At 38.3% G+C, this 21197-nt stretch overlaps 1 protein-coding gene across 1 annotated transcript in view; it reads left to right on the top strand.

The window, feature by feature from the left end:
* The first annotated feature begins 15658 nt into the window (after positions 1-15658).
* LOC139129483 (transient receptor potential cation channel subfamily M member 2-like) overlaps positions 15659-21197 on the top strand; it is a 54818-nt gene continuing 49279 nt past the window's right edge. The window contains exon 1 of the mRNA XM_070695120.1: positions 15659-15788. The gene's annotated coding sequence lies outside the window, so the exon portion shown is untranslated. The remainder of the gene's footprint in view (positions 15789-21197) is intronic.

Here is a 21197-nt window from a genome sequence, read left to right as displayed (position 1 = left end):
TCATTTGATGAGAAAAGAATGATTGTGTAAACATTTCTGAAATATTTTTGGTTTCTGTATTGAACTACAGTGATGCAAGATAGGAATTGCAGACAGGCATTCTAAGTAAATCCCGGATAACGGTTGCATGATGGTAATATGTACTACCATATTCCCTGCTTTATTAAGAAATACAAAGCTGCAATTTGTTTTAAAATAATGGACATTATGTGGATGGTTCAGATGACAAATGTGACCAAAACTTACAAGGATGTTGGACGCTTCAATTGATCAATAACACAGGCTGTAGATTCAATTTAGTACCACGAGAATATTCACGTGTTTTAAGACCGGGCCCGAGAGGGCATTCACTTTCCCCGCCATAGCATTTTTAAACGAGACTATAGTCAGGGTTGGTACAAAAGGGTATGATGTCAGATACAGGTTTTCGTGACTAATTGAGTGACCACAACATATATCTATAGTTACTACAAGCTTAGACATACATGATTGCCCATAGCGTATTTTGAAAACACCCATTGACAGATGAAAGTTAAATGTTAAACAACGATTTTGGTAAGTGTAAAAAGACATGTATGTAAGTCACAGAGGACACAAACGTATATCTATCTGACATTTGAAAATCAGCATTTTATACCGGTACTTAATACAGATGTCGCCAGGTTTAGTTACACTACCACCTTGAGAATAGTTTGGACTCGGAGTGGATCATTTAGTTCATTCATGCCGTAAGATTTGCTTCACCACATTTTGAGTTGGATTTTTTATCTCCTGAAACCAGTCGACTTGCGATTAAACCACGTAAGCTCCCACTTTATATACTTTAAGGTTCCAACACGAAAGAAATGGCTGCTTAATAGAGGCTTTTGTCAAAAGTGAACAAAAATACAACAGAGGCACACAATGATTTAGGGACGTGGAGGTGTGAATAGTTGCTCAGACGGGATGCGACGTTAGTCCCTCTAGCGCAAAAGATAATGACGCTTTTGTCCACAAAACACCCTTCTCAGAGCGTGGTTACTAAAATTACACTGCCCTTTCACAGAGGTGACGATGCGGCAACAACACAGTACAATTTATGATCACATTGTGAATAAGCATTATCTGTGACATTTGAGGCGTGTTATCCTGTGGCCACAAGAGTTAACATTTAAAAACAAAGGTTAGCAAATCTTTCGCAGAGTTCCTTTTTCGTTAAATCAAGTCAATAAATTTATTCCTAAAAGTGACCGACAAAGCTTTAATAAGCTCACTACTCAATTGTTTTTTCATATGATAAGTACTGTCAATTAATTTCTGACAATTTTGTCACCTGGTCAAAATGGATGATTTACAATAAACCTCGATTCAGTCACCATCAAAGACCTATATTGACCCGAGGTCATACATCTGTGTGCTTTGAGTATTGTAAACAAAAAGACACGAAGCGTAGCGTAGATGAATATGTAAGAATTTAAATACGTCAGCGTGTATATACTGACAATGAAGACAGTTTACCTAAGTGGAAGCTAAAACCACCCATCGAACCTGTCGGTGTCTTTAGTGTGATTTTCAGATTTCGACAACGGTTAAAGGTATGTTTGTCACAAAACTTACACTTTTCTGCTAATTGACATATCTGTAGCAATGTTGACCTCATTTAAACAGATACCATACATTTGAGTATGCGTCTGCCACCAAATACAAAAAGTGAAACGTGCAACAACTCTTAAGTTTTAAATTGGACAAGGGAATTCAAGAATAATCATAATATACTCAATGGAGTTTTGAGAATAATACAAAGAAAAGACTAATATCGTTGGGAATGTAGTCATTTCAGCCTTTTTGCCTCTAATATTTTTATTTTCGATCCTCAAAGATATATTTGTAATTTTTTTGCCTTTTTGATTTATTAAAAGTTCTAAATGTTACTTTTCAATAACAAGACAAACCCCTGATATTTTTCATCCTACAAACAGCTGCAATCAAAGCCTCCTCGTCCGTTAGTGACAGTCTTTGACGAAATGTTATTTTTGTGCCGGAAGAACCTGTATGATATTAATAATAAATGTGTAGTTTCTTTTATGAATTGAAAACGAAGAACACCTTAATGAGTTCAAATTAAAGTTACAAAATATACAAATTTCTTAAAATACCGTCAAAGTTAATTTTAAAAAATGTATTTCACAGTGTATTTATCTCTAGCAACCAAATCGATCTTTTTACATATCATACTCAGTCGTTGTACAAGTCATGTACGTTGACACTGAACTGAGCGTTATTTATGTGTATTTCCAGCGAGTAAGTGAAAAAAATTCACAACAAAATTTATTGTGAGTTTAGATATAAGCGGACAATAAACCCAGCTCTTGCTTTTTGTAATAAGTCGACCGTTTAATGGACATGCGCACTAGCGAGACATCGTCAAAATATTTCGTGTTTGTATTTTTGTTTTGAATCAAGAAAAAAAATCCTTCTGAGTATTCTTCTGCTACAATCGCCCATAGTTTAGAATGCGAGTGAGACACCAGCCTGTATCGCTATGCTTCTAGTTACTGACGATGCCCCAGCAATTTGTTGGTGGTAAACACCACTTTAAAGAATTCAGAATGGTTAACGTGACATATCAAGGCTCGAAATTAGTCTTATAGTCTGAGAGGCGATGATTCGTTGGGAACTGGAAGGTGGGTAACATTCATGAGGGTGGTGCTGTTGATAGTTTGTGTGAATGTATCCTTGCAGCATGGTCGAAGGTGTCAGCGGTCTAGGGTCGCCATAGCAACGACCGCTCGGCATCGCCAGACTGCAGCAATAGGAACCTCTGTGTCACAGTGTGAGGCTCTTTCTCTAAAATCCCCATAAAAAACAGGAAACAACAACAACAAACATCAACACCTAAAATAAAATCAAACAAAAACGCGATAAACTATACCGCAGCATTTCCAAAAATCCGACGAATTCCTTTCCCCATTCGGCCAAATACGACCAAGGTTTCACAGGCGAATCACTAGCGACTGTACTGGCATTACTAGCCAACCGAGGAGAGAAACAACAAACAACCGTAATCTTTCTACGCGTATCTCATCATATAACAACAAAATACAACGACACGTTTTAAGTGAATAACGCTTCAAACGAGAGACAGACATGCCTCGTTTGCATACAAGTTGAGAATATTAACCTTTGAAAGAGTGCGAATTCTGAAGTACCAGAAAAAAGTCAGCAAAAACAGACAAGTCCTACATTATTATATTGGCTGCAGTCGAACCCTATGAATGGGCGAACCTATAACTGCAACTGGATTCAACTTCAAACTTTGCAATGCTGCTTCATGAAGAGTTTCTTCCGCTTATCAAGTGCTACGTTCAGCACAGTATTTAATGGCATTTTATCAAATAATCACACTTTCAATTTTGATGTCGACTTTTTCGAATTTTCCCTTAACATCTTTCTTTATCCTTAACATTACACTCATCATTAGTTTGTGATATAGCTAGCTGGCTTAGTCATTATCTGCCACGTTGACGTGACGATTCTTGAGGCGACGTAATTCGTTTTCTTGATTACTATCAGACGACTTGACGGGCCCTTTACTAGCACTATAGTTAATGTCGTTATCTGATTGTAAGTGGTAATCTATGGTAGCGTGATTTGGTTTTGGTGTCATACTTTCTACCTCTTCGTTTGTCTCACTGTCGTTAGCGTCATATCGAATCGACTGGAGTTCTTGAAGTCGGTGTGGTCTCCCATTGTGTGTATTGCACGGTACTCGATTTTATAAACAACCTTGTGATGCTACCTTACATCTCCTAAATATGTTAATCGGTAGTTAACTGGAGAAACTTGCTAGCTAATTCTGACATAGTATCGATATGGATGGGCGAAATTCATATTTTTCCCATGTTTGTCCTTACTTGCAGCCATATTACCTTTACTTTCTAGTAATGCGCCGTATAGTTTACAAAAGGCATGTTCGTGTGCGATTTTTCAAAGAGTGGGCACTGGTGGGGCGGAACAGTCAATCTTTACAGTTGGCGGGCATGAAATTTCAGTGGGCGGAGAGTATGGGAAAATAGGTAGAGGGAGAGGAATGCAGTGGTTGATCTACTGGGTAGATTTAGCGCCTAACATAGAGGGGAGGAATGTCTTAAGGTCACTTGCACAGTTTTGCGGTGATATTGGTTGCCACACACGTACGCCTGATCAAAAGATAGTGCTGCGCTCATAATTGTGTACAATTATTTTTTATGTCGGAATATGGACATCTAGTGATCCCTGGGGAATTTCAGTGGTGTGGAAGGCAGTTGTGAGCTTGAGACGTTGTGGGGAGGGGCAGACCATAGATACCGGTAGACAGGGGCATAACAACTCAGTGAGAAGGCATGTCTTCCGCATATGCCAGTGGAAGGCAGCTACGAACAACTCGACTTTCCCTACAAAATTTAGTCAAGGTCAAAAATATGTAAAATATACAGCTTACGAACAATGTTTTGTGATGATTTTGTAAAACTGAACGAAATTTAAAAGGTGCCAAAATTATCTATTACGTCACATGATCTTGTAACCTATATACATTAACAACCGACAAAAGAAAAATCTTAACTACAGAAGCTACATTAACAAATGCACACAGACAAAAATAACTAAAAACAGTAAAGACTTTACGTATTGAATTTTCACCTTAGGCCCGGGTAAAAACATAAATCCCCCGGGTAATAGAATCACCTTTCAGACAGAAGATAGTGACAGCGCCTCAGAAAGATCGACACAATGGACAAGATTTTAGGTTGGGTGTGTGAAACGGGTTTGAAAAGCTTTCACACGAATCAATTCCGGCGACGTTTTGTTACTATAATAAAACTTTCATTTTAAAAGAGCGTGGTGATGCGCAAGGAACACATAATTTATGGTTGCACTGTGAATGAGAACTCTTCTGCCAAATATATAATTAGCTTCTGAATGGCGTTAAAATGCAGACTTGAGAGACGTCCCGTAACATACAATCTAGTGTTAGAGAAGTATAATGTCAATTTGTCTTCCTCAACGTTAAAACGACATTCATAATAAAATGAAAGAAAATAACAATCATCGTCTTTTTCTAAATCACGTGAGTTCCTGTCATAAGTGTTTAGTTACTATGATCGCGCGTGACGAAGACAGTATAATAAATAGCTGCTCAGCGGATGACTGCAATCCCGCCAAATATCTAATTTGCTTATGAATTGCCGAGATATGTACATAAATAGGTTACGCTGGGTCCATTCAAGTGGCAGAGTGGTACTACAAGTATGATAGCCATATCATCGTAAGTGTCTTACAGAATTCAGAGTGAATATCAGAACATCGATGCTGAGGATGGCTGGACAGCGCACTGTGATTTCTTGATTGCTTAATTTTGAATAAGGTATGCAAATCTCTATCTTCTATCCCAATCAACTGTATTGTTCGCCTGACAATATTGTTGTTTAAGCAAACTCCTGATTAGGCGCCGTAAAATAAATTCTTTGTTTGCCGTCCGCGTGCGGGTAGGTTTTTGGACGAAATATGAAAAACAAACACAGTACAGATTGTATGCTCGAAAATACGACGCGTTGTGTCCTTCCCTTGTTGGCAATGTCGCAGCAATTTACTTAAATGTCGCAAACCGCAAATGTCGTACGATCGTTTCGATACAAATCAGATAATCTATCGTAAAGGGGTACATCAACCGCTGTACGTAAAGTGTACATGTGCACCTCCTGTTGTAGCGGACTGCAGTACACCGTAAGTGAAGATCGATCGACCATTTCACAAGTTTATTTCTCCCTCAAAGTTTCCAAATCGGCGGAAGTGCGCGATATTGGCTTGGTCTCCATACAAGACGGATCGAAAACAATTCTTGACTGGTTTAGCTTCAAATAAGGAACGGAACTGAATTTCCATCAGCTTCTGCGCGTTCCACGATTGATCACGACCTTGGATCTGTACATGGGCAAGCAGTTACCGCCGGTGAAATGTTCGTTGTTGAATGCTCCAAATAGTTCGTACGCAGTATAAGTTGATCTTACTTTGAACATTTTTTGTGCTAAAAACGATGGGTCATTTTATACGTCTGGATTAGAATTCAGTTTTCAAATTTCAAAAATAGCAATGGCCATTCGGCATTGCTGTCTGGACAAGCAGAATATTCAGCATTTTAGTATGATCACTTAACGTCATTTTTCTTTCATTAGCCTAATATGCAAAAATTTGTCTGCGTTTTCGGCAAGAAAGATGAAATTAACACCTGCTAGTGTCATAATGCATACAGAAAATCACACTAATTCATATGAATTTATGGCTCAGACTACAAGTTGTAACAATGAACGCGCATGCAGTAACACAATTTGTCCGATTTTCAGGCAGCGGTGTTCGACGTCGCGCGCGCAGCTATATATAATAACAAACCTGACACCGAGATCAGCGCTATTAGAATTCGGATAAAAGACTAGTTGATACACAAAATTCAGAATAAATAGCCTTTAAAGTTACAGCTAATGGAGCATTTAACTCAACAGAAACAGTGCTCAGGACTTGTATTTATTTGACACTTAAAAAGGTGGATTTGTACTCAAGGCTGTTATGATTTGCTCAGCTACCCACTCTTCTCACTGCAAATATTCTAATTGTATGGAAGAGATAGTAGTTTTACCTTTTATCAAGATGTTTAGCATTTGTTTTCTGAGTGACAACTATACTTTGTTATACTCAGTAACTTTTGCAGTTTAATATGTGGAATTTTCAGGTTTTGCAAGAACACCTTTTTGTTGTAAGCTTACCCCAACATTTCGAAATTTATAGTTTTTCGTTGGTACTATATAGACTTTACTTCTCGGTAGATAAGCTTGACAGATGCCGTCCAAGATATGCTTCTCCGATTGTATAAATGCCCTGGACTACTCTTTGGTCGTTTTGTCCTCCTGCCCTGTCTGTTGTATTTTTCTCTCTTGTCCTTCCCCGTATTATTTTAGAATGGGATTTTAAACTAAGTTTCAAGCTTGGTTTTGATCACATGGGGTGTAGTCAGCTGGCTTAATCTTTATCCGGCGCTTTCACGTTTCTTGAGTCGACGTTACTAGATTTAATGATGATTTTAAGATGCCTCGGGGGAGGGGGGGTCTCATAGCAGTACATTAAATGTTGGTATCTGATTCTAAGTGGTAATCTGTGGTAGAATGATTTTGGCTTGATGTCATGTTGTACACGTCATCGTTTGCCTCATTGTCGTAAGCTCTATATTGAGTCGACTGGAGTTCTAGAAGTCGGTGCGTTGTCTCAATCGTGCGTATTTCACTGGACTTTATGAACAACTTTATAATGCGACTTTGTATCTCCTAGATGATCTAAACGGTAGTTAACTGGAAAAACGTGTGAGCTTATTCCCTAGCGTCTCAATATGGATAGGCTAAATTCGGACTCTTTCTCTTTCTCCCACTACCATTGCTGGATTGTGAAATAAAGTGTATTGCCTACTTTGAACTTGGCAGGCCCGCGCACTTTCTTGTTGTGATTTTCCATTATGTGTTCTATGTGTATTTTTTTGGCATACTGCATTTGGAAAATTGCACTGCATTGCAATACGGATGGTACACTTGCTGAGATGAAAGTAGACTGTAGTACATGATGTAATAATTCTCATTATTATGTATTTACCACATTTTACTTTTATCAGAGTGCGCTTGCTGTAAGTATATAACAAGAGAAAGGGACTACTTTTAATATATGTGTTAATGTGGTTTAGCTTAAGGATGGGTTAATGACGATTCAATGATACGTAACATATATTTTATGGAACTGGTAATCGTATGCAAGAAGTATGTAAAAATAACTTTTGTTAACTCAAAAAGCTATTTGACATGTGATAAATATTGGAAATGTATTCGCGATATTATGTTAACATTGGATTTGTCATGATTGAGAATATTACAGTGTGGGTTACTTAATTAGAGGTTTTTATCAGCTGATGGCATCTGGTCCGATCTTTCCAATATTACGAATGGCTTACACCGGATTGTTGTCAAACAAGAACCTAAGGGCAAAAACTACGATAAAGAGGTTAATAACTCTATTGAGGGTTATAGAGTCGTATGGTTGCTTATCAGCAATTTTCATGATTTTGTTCTTGACAGTAAAGAATGACAACTTGCCATGAAATTATTTGAATCCTTTTCAACTATACTTTGTTATACTCAGTATATATATATGACTCTAACGTTTCATAAAAAGTATATGACATACGTAATAAGCAGACTTCTAATGTAATGAGTAGTACTAGAAGGAATTTCCCTATGGTGACTGAAGCAATTAACAGTTGACATGAAACAGGTGTACTTGATAGTAAATCAGAGATGCTCTCTGTGCAGTGTTTCGGTCAAAAAATGTTATTTTCTCGCGCGCTTGTCCGATGCTTGACACTTGGTATGCTTGTTACCAGGGTGAACCTAGACTCCTAATCTCGTGAATATTATAAGAAATAGTTTCCCCTGTGCGATTGTATTCTATCAACAGTTGACAACAAGCAGGTCAACACTAAACTCCTACCTTTGTGAACACTTGGAGAAAATCAGAAATGTTGTCTCTTATAAAACCACTTCAGAAATAGATTTGAACTGCAAGCATGCTTTAATGTAAACATAACGAAGTTTTGCTTTGTGCAGTTTGAGCTTAAATGTTTCGATTTCCAAACGCCTGTTCAGCTTTCGTTTAGTCACAGGTACTTGTAATATATGTAGTTTTAGATTCCCCAATCAACAGAAATTTCGCCAGAACAGAGAGTTTTATACCAAATATACGACAGAGACACACGCTGGTGCACAGATCTGGATCAATGAATAGACGCTCATGCTGGAGTGGGAGGCTAGTGTCTCGGGTGCAAACAACACCTTAAATGAGAGAATGGTAAAAAATACAGAACGATCATTTTGAGAAATGGTTGCAACGCTTTTCACAGGAAATCGTTAAGACTCGTTCTGAGTTTCTAAAATTAAACTGTCTTTCAATAGAGCGTGATGATGCAGCAAGGAAACGTAGGAAATATGCTTCTACTGTCAATAAGCATTCAATTGAAGTGTGTTTCCCTGTGACTATAAAGTGTGGATTTAGAGAAGTAAAGTACTTTTAAATCCCAATACAACAGAAATTGTTTATACACGAGTGCAAGCATATGGGACAGAGACACATATTAGTGTACTGACGTGGAGGAATGAATAGATACTCAGGCTGGGCTGGGGGGCTAATGCCTCGGGCGTAAACAACAACTTAAATCAGAGAGTGGTAAATCATATAGAGGAATTGGTTGGAACACGTTTCACATGACATTGTTAGGGGTTAAGTTGCTTAAATTAAACTGTCTTTCCAGTGAGTGTAATGATGCAGCAAAGATATAGTGTGAGTTATGATCCCACTGTCAATATGCATTCTCTTTGATTATTTAAGTGTGTTTCCCTGTGACGTATTATTTATCAAGCTGAGTTTGATTCTTCTTTTGACGATTTATCAGTAACGCCTTTTACCTTTTTCAATCAAAATTGATTTTTCATGCTGTTCTTGGTCCTTTATAAGTCTTGCATCGTGATTCTGAACAAAGTCTTAATTGTGTGTCTGTGTAATACCAAATTTGGCCGCCACGGCACATTGTGCAGAGGTCAAAGAAACCCTAGACGGTTTTAAGACTTTAGTGATAAGCAAACAATAAATTAAGATGCAGCCTTTCGGTTTGTCTAGTGACGTTATGGTGTGTGCACAATCCAACATTGTAGGTAAAATGTTTTGTTTGTGTTTACTACTGAGAAAGCGGCTCTGAAGATTGCTGCTGCTAAATAAAGTCACTCAACTGAATATATCCATTAGGATGTGGCGACGGCCTCGGCAGATTAACTTTAGATCATACTTGACGATAAATATTTGCAAATGTTTTAAGCAGCCTTCCATCTACTACATCAAGTCAGTACAGTCATCCTTATATGAGAATGGCAAAGCTCTCAGAAACTGTCTAGGCCACCATTTCTCCTATGAGCGTTTTGTATGAACTTAGGATGATTGTGTTATCTTGTCAGGAAAGAAAACTTCAGAAACCCCCGAATCAGTCACTGCCCTTGGACATCTATTGACCACAGGTCATATATCTGTGCGATTTTTCGGTCAAAAACGTTATTTTGTCTTAAATCGCTTGTCCGATGCTTGCACTTGGTATGCATTTTACCAGGAATGAACCTAGACCCCTAATCTCGTGAATATTATGGGAAATGATTTCCCCTATGTGACTGTATTCTATCAACAGTTGACACCAAACAGGCCAACACTAAACTCCTACCTTTGTGAACACGTGGAGAAAATCAGAGATATTGTCTTTAGAACCACTTTAGAAATACATTTGAACTGAGGATTATAGGATGTTATAGGATGATTTTTTACTATCCGGAAGAGCAGTTTGTCGTAAGCGAAGCAAAAACATTGACAACGGGCGACGTCGACGTAGCCACAGTTACGTGTGGTTCGATAGACGCTACGCCGTGGCCGGCGGCTATCATGTATCGAACCACCGTAACTGTTGGCGCAGGGGAGCCAATTGAATTGTTTACATTTCAGAGACGTTTTGCCAGTAGTTTTCTCACAGGAAATATCCTGTTTAAAATACTTAAGAATATTTAGAAAGTCATTTTGCGTGCAGTTTACTCTGTGCTTGTGTGTCCTACGCGCTACTGATAACAGTGAGCACTTGTGTGCCCCGGTGAACACTGGAATTTGATCGTTCAACAAGTTACGTTTGCCGTATCTTATGGTAAAATCCTAGACTTGGTTCAAGTCTGTGATTTGTGAATGTTTGAGTGGAGTGAACGCAATGATTTGTATTTTGCTTTCATGTGAAACGCGCGCGTGAGTGGACGCGATGAGTAGGGTGAACGCGATGAGTGGAGTGAACACTATACAGCGGAGTTTTACCCGGAATCACAGACTTGGCTTTCTTGCAGGGTTTGCGTTGCTATAAATTATTCATGAGATGACGTTTTCTTTACTCATATATTATTCATAAGATGACATCACTAAATTTTACACATTGGGAGGAGTTACCAATTGACCCAAACGGGACGTGCATAAAACTCAAATGGCGTTGTTGACAAAATGTCGAGTGCGATCACTCCCACAAAAGTCAGCACGACCCCTGTTGTATCACCGAAAACGCGTGAAAATATCTGTGTTGTTTGTGGGGCCCATGTTGCAAAATGCAAAAATCGTCGCCGGTTATTCAAGGATGGAAAAAGACACCGTCCTTACAGTTGTAGCCTGTTCTCTTACGTGCCCAAAGCGATGGAAATCAAAACAATGTGGGGCGACTTCGTATGTCAGTGATTTTCCGCTGCCGGTTGGTGCGCAGACAAACACATCTTTTCCCTCAATGTAACTCTCAACAAGCTTTCTTTGGTAATCTCGCATGATTAGCGATGCATGGTCGACCGATCAGTTGTAAAACGCGGTTGATGTACGAACTTGATGCCATTATTCGCCCAGATATAAAACGTACTCGATGTCTAGCTTTGCACGGAGATGACAACGAACTTTTTAATGCATGCAGAGGTTTATTAGCATGCGTTCTTCTTATTGGCCAGAATAACGGCGGGGCTGTCAATCATTTTGTATTTGCTCTACGTCACTGTGTACACAGTCCGTCTCACCGCCTGTACTTTGCAAGAAGTCCAAGTCGGTGAATCCGGCAGAAACTAACTCACTACTGCGCAGACTCAAACGTGATGCATTCAATCGCTGGGAAAACCTGGCGTGAGCTGCCAAATTCCGGATAGGTTTGTACGAAATAGGAGAGACACAAGAGAAACTATTATAAATGATTTTATTTTTTTGAAATTCACCGACTTGAACCAAGTCTAGTAAAATCCCGTAAAATCTTTGAACTGTTATTTGTATCGATCATTTAGAAGAATGTCAAGCTCAAAAAGTATAAAAAATTAAAGCGTTCCATTTTCAAAGTTCTCTTCGTTTGACTATCTATAGTATGTTGCTACGTATGTGTGAGCGATCGCGAGCAGAGTTTGAGCTCCCCGACGTTACGTTCCTCAGACGTCATACTGGATAAACAAGTAAACAATAGTTATGCCAAGCAAAATAGAGGGTGTGGCGGCGTTGAACAATGAAAAGTGAAAGCTGATTTGGTGCCCCATTACAGCGATGTCAATGTTGTATAACTCCGCAGGGTCGAGCTGAAGCTTTGACGGGACATTCAAGTAGTACGCTCGACTAATCGTCAATTCTCTCGATGAATGATGCAAATAAAGGATAGAACATATGTAATAATAACAGAACCCCATTGCCCATAAGTGCAATCGCGCCGTGCCAACGGTATTTGCATTCGTGTATCTCGCTTCGTTCGTGAAAGGACTGTTGCTGAATACACCGCAGGACTCGTGCAAATACCGCTAGCACGGCGCGGTTGCACTCACATGTCATGGGGTTCTGATATCTCTTTACACGAACTCTGTACTTGAAGGAGTTCGTGGTATTATTTATAACATTCTGCATTTCGCATCGAACACTGTAATTTCCAACGCAGACATTTGTATACTTCGATAGAATCATATAAACATATAATATATAGTCCCGTACTCCCATTTTGTACTACTTACCAGTTTTTATAGTATAGGCCTTTAATCTATCTATCTATCTATCTATCTATAAATATATAAATAAGTATGTAATATACATACACACACATAGACACAGACAGACAGACAGACAGACAGACACATATACATACATACATATATATATATATATATAATATATATATATATATATAATATATATATATATATATATATTATCACCATCATTGTTGATGAAAAAGGGAAGTGTGGTACACAAAATACCTTTGTGTCTATCCACTGAGTTAAATCACAAATACAAACAAGCAGAGCGCGTTGAGTACAGGTCAAAGAAGCTGTTAGACGTTTTTACGACTTTAATTATAAGGAAAAATTAACTCAAATTTGATCATGACCTTGGTTTAGTCGAGTGATTCATGGTTATATGTACAATGAGACATTAGGGACTGGTCAGTTCTTCGGCCTGGGGGGGGGCGGTGGATTCATGGGGGGGGTCACCCTGTTTTTGACTTTGGTGATAGGGGGGGTCACCATGTTTTTGAAATGCCCATAGGGGGGGTCAGTGTGTTTTTGAATTTCGACACAGGCTCATCATTGCCTAAAATGCATCGTGTCAGCCACAAATTTCATCTAGTTGCATTTTTCGGCGCGCCCTTCGGGCGCGTAACTTTAACAATCAGACATATTTTTTAGCAAGCCCAACTTTAACATATCAGGCATACATATATCAGAGATATATGTATGTTCAATATTTTTCAGCGTGCTCTTTGAGCACATTACTTTAATATATCAGACATTTTTCAGCACACCCTTCCTGTGCATTACTTTAATATACAAGACATATATCAGAGATATCAGGATGTTTTATATTTTTCTCCGCGCCCTTCGGGCGCCATACTTTAATAAATCAGAAATATATGCCAGAGATATCTTGATGTTTGCTAAGTGAAAGTGTACTATTATGAAATCTGCATTTCATATGAAAAGCATGACAAATTCCTGATATTTTTCTGTTCTCTCTATGAGAATTCAGTATGAGAAAGCAACATGCACAAATATCAATGTTACAAGAAAAGGTCATCTCAGACTCTGCACACATCAGATTTGGCTAAAATGCCTCTCTATGGTTCCTCAGGAGATTTTGGATGGCTGGCAAGTCTTAACACCCATCAAAGTTTTTGATTTACTGCTTTTTCCTGTTTGATATTAATGATTGACATCCATTTCTGTACAACAGTTCAGTACATCTGGTTAAGCATAGAAAGTGTGAAATACATTCACAGCTCATTCAAAATGTACTGTATTCAAACTTTAAGATTGACACTTTGAAATTCCTATCTTACAACTGACATGCCAACAATTTCATTAAAACACAGAATGACTGTTAAAATATAAATGTATGTAAAATATTATATATATATAATATATATATATATAAATATATATATATATAATATTACATATATATATATATTATATATATATATATATATATATATATATATATATATATATATATATATATATATATATATATATATTACAGTATTATATTATTACATATTACAGTTGTCGCGTGCGGGGGGGTCACCCTGTTTTCAAAATTTGGAATAGGGGGGTCAGCCACTTTTTGACGTCGGCAAAAAATAATCCACCGGCCCCCCCCCCCAGGCCGAAGAAACTGACCAGTCCTTATCAGCAACATTTCTTGATTTGTTGTGTATTGAGAAAAAGATTTCAAAATAGCTCTGCATCTAAATCCAGTTGAAATCCAAATGAAATATCCTATTAAGTGTGACTAAGGACGCAGAACGAGACTGCAAAATCTCTTAGAAACAGGCTAGCCCACTCTTTTGATATGGCAAGTACAGAAAATGAACTTAGAACTTTTTTGTCATCTGTTTCCGAAAGATTACTATAAAAGTCGAGAATCAGTCGCCATCCTACCACCTCGAGGTCATATATTTGTGTGGTTTGAGTGTTTTAGATAACACAAAAAGTGTCATGATCTTCCAAACCGGCGCAAAGAAAATTAATATTTTACGCTCTCGATATATTCGCGTACGTGGACGCGATGAATCCCACGCAATTCCTCTCGACAAGAGCAATGGGGCGCCACGAAATGCCAGCACGGTATCTAAAACATGGTCTTGCTAGTTTACAGATTTTAAAATTTTACTCAGCAACTTATTTTTCTCATGGAGGTATTCTGCGAACTACCCATTTTCTGTGCATCAACCAATCGTAAAATTGAGCTACTAGTGCCGTTTTTATTTATTCCTAGCATGGGTTTAAAACAAAAGAATTGTAGCACGGGCACGTGAATTTGTACTTTTGCATCTGTTCTAATGTTGGTAGAAATCAAAGTATTGTATTTTATCTTTTTGTATTCTCCATGGCGTCTGTATCCGACAGACACGATACTGTATAAATGAACACATAACTCACAGAAAAACAAAAACAAAAAAAACTATCAACGAAGACCGACTCAGGCACGGGCAGACTCACAGACTTATGTATCTATCAGTGGCTAGGCCGTATTCAAGAAACAAGATCAAGTTCTACGTGAACACTAGTCGTCAGTTTCAGCTTCAAGTTATGACAGAAGTGTAGCGTAGATGAGTAAATAAGAAACAGTGGCTTGGTCCACCAATACAAAAAGATAAATGACAGAGACACAAATGTTCTACAGACCCCAAAGGGAATAAGTTTATGCTTAGGCAGTGAGGTGATAGGTGTACAAAATCTTAAGGAGAGAGTGGTTAAGCGTACAGACAGATCATTATGAGAAATGGGTTGGAAGATCAGTCAGGACAGTTACTAAAACTACTTTTCACAGTAAGTGGCGATGCGACAAGCATTCAGTGTTATTTATAATTTCAATGCAAATGTGCTCATTTGTGATAATTGAAGTTTGTTTCCCCTTTGCCATGAAAAACGAAATTAAAATTAATGCTTTTCAAAATCGATGAGCCGCTGTGCCCAAATACCTCATTTGCATGTGAATGGCATGAACATGTACTTAAGAGACGCTGCCAAGGGACGGGAAACATACTGGTGGTAGAGTAGCATACGTGCTTTGGTCCTTACATCGTGCATTTGTTACACAGGTCCGTGCGATTACCGAGACCTCTGTGCTGGGGATTGCTTGACGACTGACTGCGATTTTAAAAACAGGTATGCTAAGTTATTTCTACCTATCAACGTTTGCTAAGGCGCTGAGCACACAATAATTAACTTTACACCAATGTCTATATAATGAGATGTATTTAAAACAAGTTGAATTTGAGTGGCCGAGAAACGTAAGACATCCAGATTTCTAAGTCGACATACAAATAAACTTGAATGTTAGTTTAACCGAACATGAAAGATAATTTCTTTTCGTAACTGACACACCATTATAAAGGTATCACTGCCAAGGTAAACGTGTTCGTCAAGACGCAAACCTAACAAATTTACATGACAGCTTATATTTTGCCACGTACTCTCGTCAAACAATGGCATCTCCTTAATGTTGTCATTTGGAAACTTCTGTAAAGATTCATCCCTAACTTGAATATTTGCATTCACACTTGCGAGCATTTAAGTACATTTTGATTCCTTCAGAATATTGCAAGTACGCATCTAAATAAAGGGGAATTAAGCGATTTCCTGTGGGTGTAACTGAACGCCATCTCCCATGTCTCATTAACTGATGAGAAGTCACCGCAGGTTGTGCTGCTCTGGTAGCCCCTTCATTTTGAATTAAGTATCTTAAGTGTGCATATTTTAACTACTACAATCAGCTTCTCAGGAACAAGCTCCCTTTTTCAAGTTTAACTGAGATGTTTATCAGTGTGTACTTTTGAAATGACGTAGAAGCAAACAAAGGCTTAAAATATAGGCCTATTAATCCATCCAAAGCCCAATATTGTCAAATAATGTTCAAGATATGTGATTTTACTTGTTCTGGCAGTGTGAAACTGAATATCTCTCATTAGGGCCTATCTGTTAAGCATATAACACGTTTACATTTGTCACAACAGACAAAAACACTATCGGAACTAATTTGGGATAATTTGATAGTAAACTGCTGTCGGTTTAATGAACAAATATAAGTTCATCTGTGTTTTTTTTTACTTTCTTTTTTAAGCATGTTAGTAATTTGTAATATGGCAACATTCCCCTGTAGGGCACCAAACACGTTTGAGAAATTTGAAAAATATAAAGACCAATATATCTAATTAGTTCACATCGTGTTTTTTAAAGTTTTTCTTCTTCGTCGGTGAGGTCATGGAGTTTTCGTGAATGGCGTGCTGATTTAAAAAGTGGCGCGTTTCAGTTACAATTCCTTCCCCTACCATAAAAACACTCTATGTGATACCCGAGTGATGTGACCAAAAAACTAACCTATTAAGAATGAGGATATACATGTAGAAAATGAATACGACTAACATCAAGAATCCGTGACAAATCGCGACCAATGTGTTTACTACATCGAGATTTCAAGAAAGGAATTTGAAAATAAATTTTTCTCGTTGATTTTAGTGGTGAGCTACAATCTGTCGCATATTGAAATATACTATATTTCTATTTTCTATTTGCAATATAAATTTATCATTTCGAAATAAGCATATTGGTGCCACTGGAATCCGTGACAAATCACGGCCAATCTGTTTTCAATAAAGGAATTCGAAAATAGATTTTTTGTTGATTTTCATGCTGGGCTAAAATATGTCGCATATTGAAATACACCCTATTTCTTTTTTTCTATTTTCAATATCAATTTATCATTTCGAAATAAGCATTATGGTGCTACTGCGTGGCAGAAAGCGGCCAATCGCCCTTTCCAGTTATTATCAGAGTGGGTAAATTGAAAAATAGGAATGCAGGCTATTTCCTATTTTCAATTTGGTGCAGACATGCGTAATGACATTTAGTGGCGCAAAACCAGGCAGCAGAAGGAGTCCGACGTAATTAGATAATGATTACATTGTAACAAAACTGTATCATGCGAATTGAACAGATTTTGACGTTAAGATACACTGACCCTTGAGGTATGTGATGACGTAATTAGCTCGAAACGAGAGATGGCAGATCCCCTATTCTAACTTGAATGACAGTCTAGGGCACGTGATCTTTTTCCCTCAATGGACCGCCAAACTAAATTTCGTACAGGCATTGCATGCACGAAAAGTAATAATTACGCTACACAATGAAAAATGGACTCCAAAATCGGACATTCTTGAAACGAAACAACGTTTCCTTAAGTCTGAGACCGTCGATAGTCGTTTGCGCCATTTCGTACCCTTTTTTCTCTATTTCACGGACAAGTGATAGGGAATAAAAAACAGTGACTCCCTCCCCGTGATTTTAGACCACGCATGGATAAGCTTACCCATTTCCCCCGACAGTGACACCACCAGGTGCATTCCTGACTCGCGCCTTCGGCGCTACGCTTGCGGCCCAGTCCCGGGCCCCACCCAGACCCCGTATGTGCGAGAGACAACAATAATAGAAAAGGAAAGGCACAATGGGCTATCGATAGTCTAAGTTTTGTTTACCCCGTCCCAAACAGGCCATGACAACAGTTGGGCGCTTTGACAAACTGTACCAAGAAGAAAACATCTCTCCCAGGCATTGTTTGGTTTGAAAGATTTATTGACTCGCACATAGCAGACCATTTTGGTATACGCGTTGGATGTCTCATCTTCGCTTGCCAAGGCCTGCTGTTCGGGCAGCTGGATGCTTCCCGAAATCAGTAGTTAGTGGAAGACTCCTGTCTGGCTAACGAGCCATGCGAGCGGACGATGTGGATGTCTAGGCGCTCACAGGAAAAGCTGGGTAGCTATGCTTGTTACGCAAAATTTCAAAATACTCCTTACTTGGATCTGGGTTCTCAAGAAAAAGACGCCCTTATAATAGTGCGAAATATAGGAGAAATATGAACCAGAAAAACAGTACCTAATTAATTAAGAGTCAGTGAAATAATTGCAGATACAGTTACAACCATGTCAAGACCAATAACATTGTCTTGACACATCAGTGTAATCTTTGTTGTTGTCTGACAGCTGACCACCACTATTACAGTCTTGGGCAACAAGACACCTTACAGAAAAAAAAAACGTGTTCATGATGATGCCCTTATTAAATAGTCACATTTTCACCTCAGCGCTAAAATGGTTGTACGTGTAAGAACATTGTTTACCATATTTCAAAGTGTTATTCTAATCCTTTATTGATAAACCTTTGCAAAAAGTACATGTTTTCACGGGCCTAGATGGTGAACAAAAAACTCACGCTTTTCCACTGATGATTTTGAGAATACGTGTGGGTATCGGAATTTCCACTAGAGAACCACACTAAGGTGAAGAGCAAACCTGGCACCAAATACGAATCCACTTCCGGGCTGATGATTCGATGAATGTATTTACAGTCACAGTCCCTCCGAGGGGCTGTGTTACAGTGTAACAATTACCGTGCGACGCACCCTCTCTGACGTCTGCGTGAGCAACGCAGCATGCCACTGTGCATGTCTGCACCACATTGGAAATAGTAAAATACCTGCATTTCCTATTTTCAATTACGTCGGGCTGGTGAGTGAACAAGGCTTCGCGTTGGCCGCAATCTGCTAGCCGGAATTACCATTATGCTTATTTCGAAATGATACGCTTATATTAGAAATATGAAATAGAAATATGGGTACATTTCAATATTCTATAGATTTTAGCGTACAAGAAAAATCGACAAAAAATCTATTGTCAAATTTCCTTATTAAAATTTCGTTGCGGTAAACAGAGTGGCCGCGTTTTGTCACGGATTGTTTGGACCTTTTAATGTGAAGTGACCGTCGTCCTGCATGTAATCTTGAAAATAGAATTTTGAAACTCCCTTGGGACTGTACGATCAATTTGACAATACGATTTCACATAAAAGTAAATAACGTACGTAATAAGCAGACTCCTAATCTCGCGAATATTATAGGAAAGAATATCAATTGTGTGACTGTATTCTATCAACAGTTGACATGAAACTCTAAGCTTTACAAACACTGAAAGAACTTGAGATGTTGTCTTGTATGGAGAAATAATCTGGAATTGTACGGATCATTTCAGTCAATCGTTCAGGAATATTCGCTTTTTTGCATTTTGATCTACATTTGTTTTCCATTTCAAAATCCTGTCGAATTTTTGTTTAGTCACGGAAACTTGCGATATATGTACTTTTAAATCCCAATACAACGGAAATTGCTCCTAAACAGAGGGTTTATACACGAGTGCAAGCATATAGGACAGAGACACATTAGTGTACAGACGTGGAGGAATGAATAGATACTCAGGCTGGGGTGGGAGGCTAATGCCTCGGGTGTAAACAACACCTTAAACAGAGAGTGGTAAAAGCAAACAAAACGATCATTTAGAGAAATTGGTTGGAACACGTTTCACATGAAATCGTTAAGAGTCGTGCAGTTGCTAAAATTAAACTGTCCTTTCAGTGAGTGTGATGATGCAGCAAAGATACAGTGTGAGTTATGATTCCACTGTCAATATGCATTCTCTTTGCTTATTGAAGTGTGTTTCCCTGTGACGTACAAACAACTTATTTATCAAGCTGAGTTTGATTCTTATTTTGACGATTTATCAGTAACGCTCTTTATCTTTACAATCAAAATTGGTTTTTCATGCTGTTATTGGTCCTTTATAAGTCTTGCATCGTGATCCTGAACAAAGTCTTAATTGTGTGTCTGTGTAATACCAAAATTTGGCCGCCAGGGCACATTGTGCAGAGGTCAAAGAAACCCTAGACGGTTTTAAGACTTTAGTGATAAGCAAACAATAAATTAAGATGCGGCCTTTCGGTTTGTCTAGTGATGGTATGGTATTTGCACAATCCAACATTTAGGTAAGATGTTTTGTTTGTGTTTACTACTGAGAAAGCGGCTCTAAAGGTTGCTGCTGCTAAATAAAGTCACTCAACTGAATATCTCCGTTAGGATGTGGAGACGGCCCCGGCAGATTAACTTTAGATCATACTTGACGATAAAGATTTGCAAATGTTTTAAGCAGCCTTCCTTTCTGCTACATCAAGGCAGTACAGTCATCCTCTATGAGAATGGCAAAGCTCTAAGAAACTGTGTAGGCCACCATTTCTCCTAATAGCGTTGTATATGATTTTAGGACGATTGTGTTATCTTGTCAGGAAAGAAAACTTCAGAAAACCTTCGAATCAGTCACCACCCTGGGACATCTTTTGACCAAAGGTCATATATCTGTGCGATTTTTCGGTCAAAAACGATATTTTCTCTTAAGTCGCTTGTCCGATGCTTGACACTTGGTATGCATGTTTCCAGGGATGACCTAGGCCCCTAATCTCGTGATGTTATGGGAGTTAATTTCCTCTATGTGACTGTCTCCTATCAACAGTTGAAACCAAATAGGTCAACACTAAACTCCTACCTTTGTGAACATGTGGAGAAAATCAGAGATATTGTCTCGTATAAAACCACTTTAGAAATACATTTAAACTTCAAGCATAAATTAATGTAAAAATTAAGGAAGTTTTGCTTTTGCATATAGAGCTTATTTTTTTTAATGTTCAAAAACCTGT

This window comes from Ptychodera flava, chromosome 3, assembly GCF_041260155.1.
Source record: "Ptychodera flava strain L36383 chromosome 3, AS_Pfla_20210202, whole genome shotgun sequence".
Taxonomy (NCBI): domain Eukaryota; kingdom Metazoa; phylum Hemichordata; class Enteropneusta; family Ptychoderidae; genus Ptychodera; species Ptychodera flava.
This window is presented reverse-complemented; position numbering and strand designations above follow the sequence as displayed.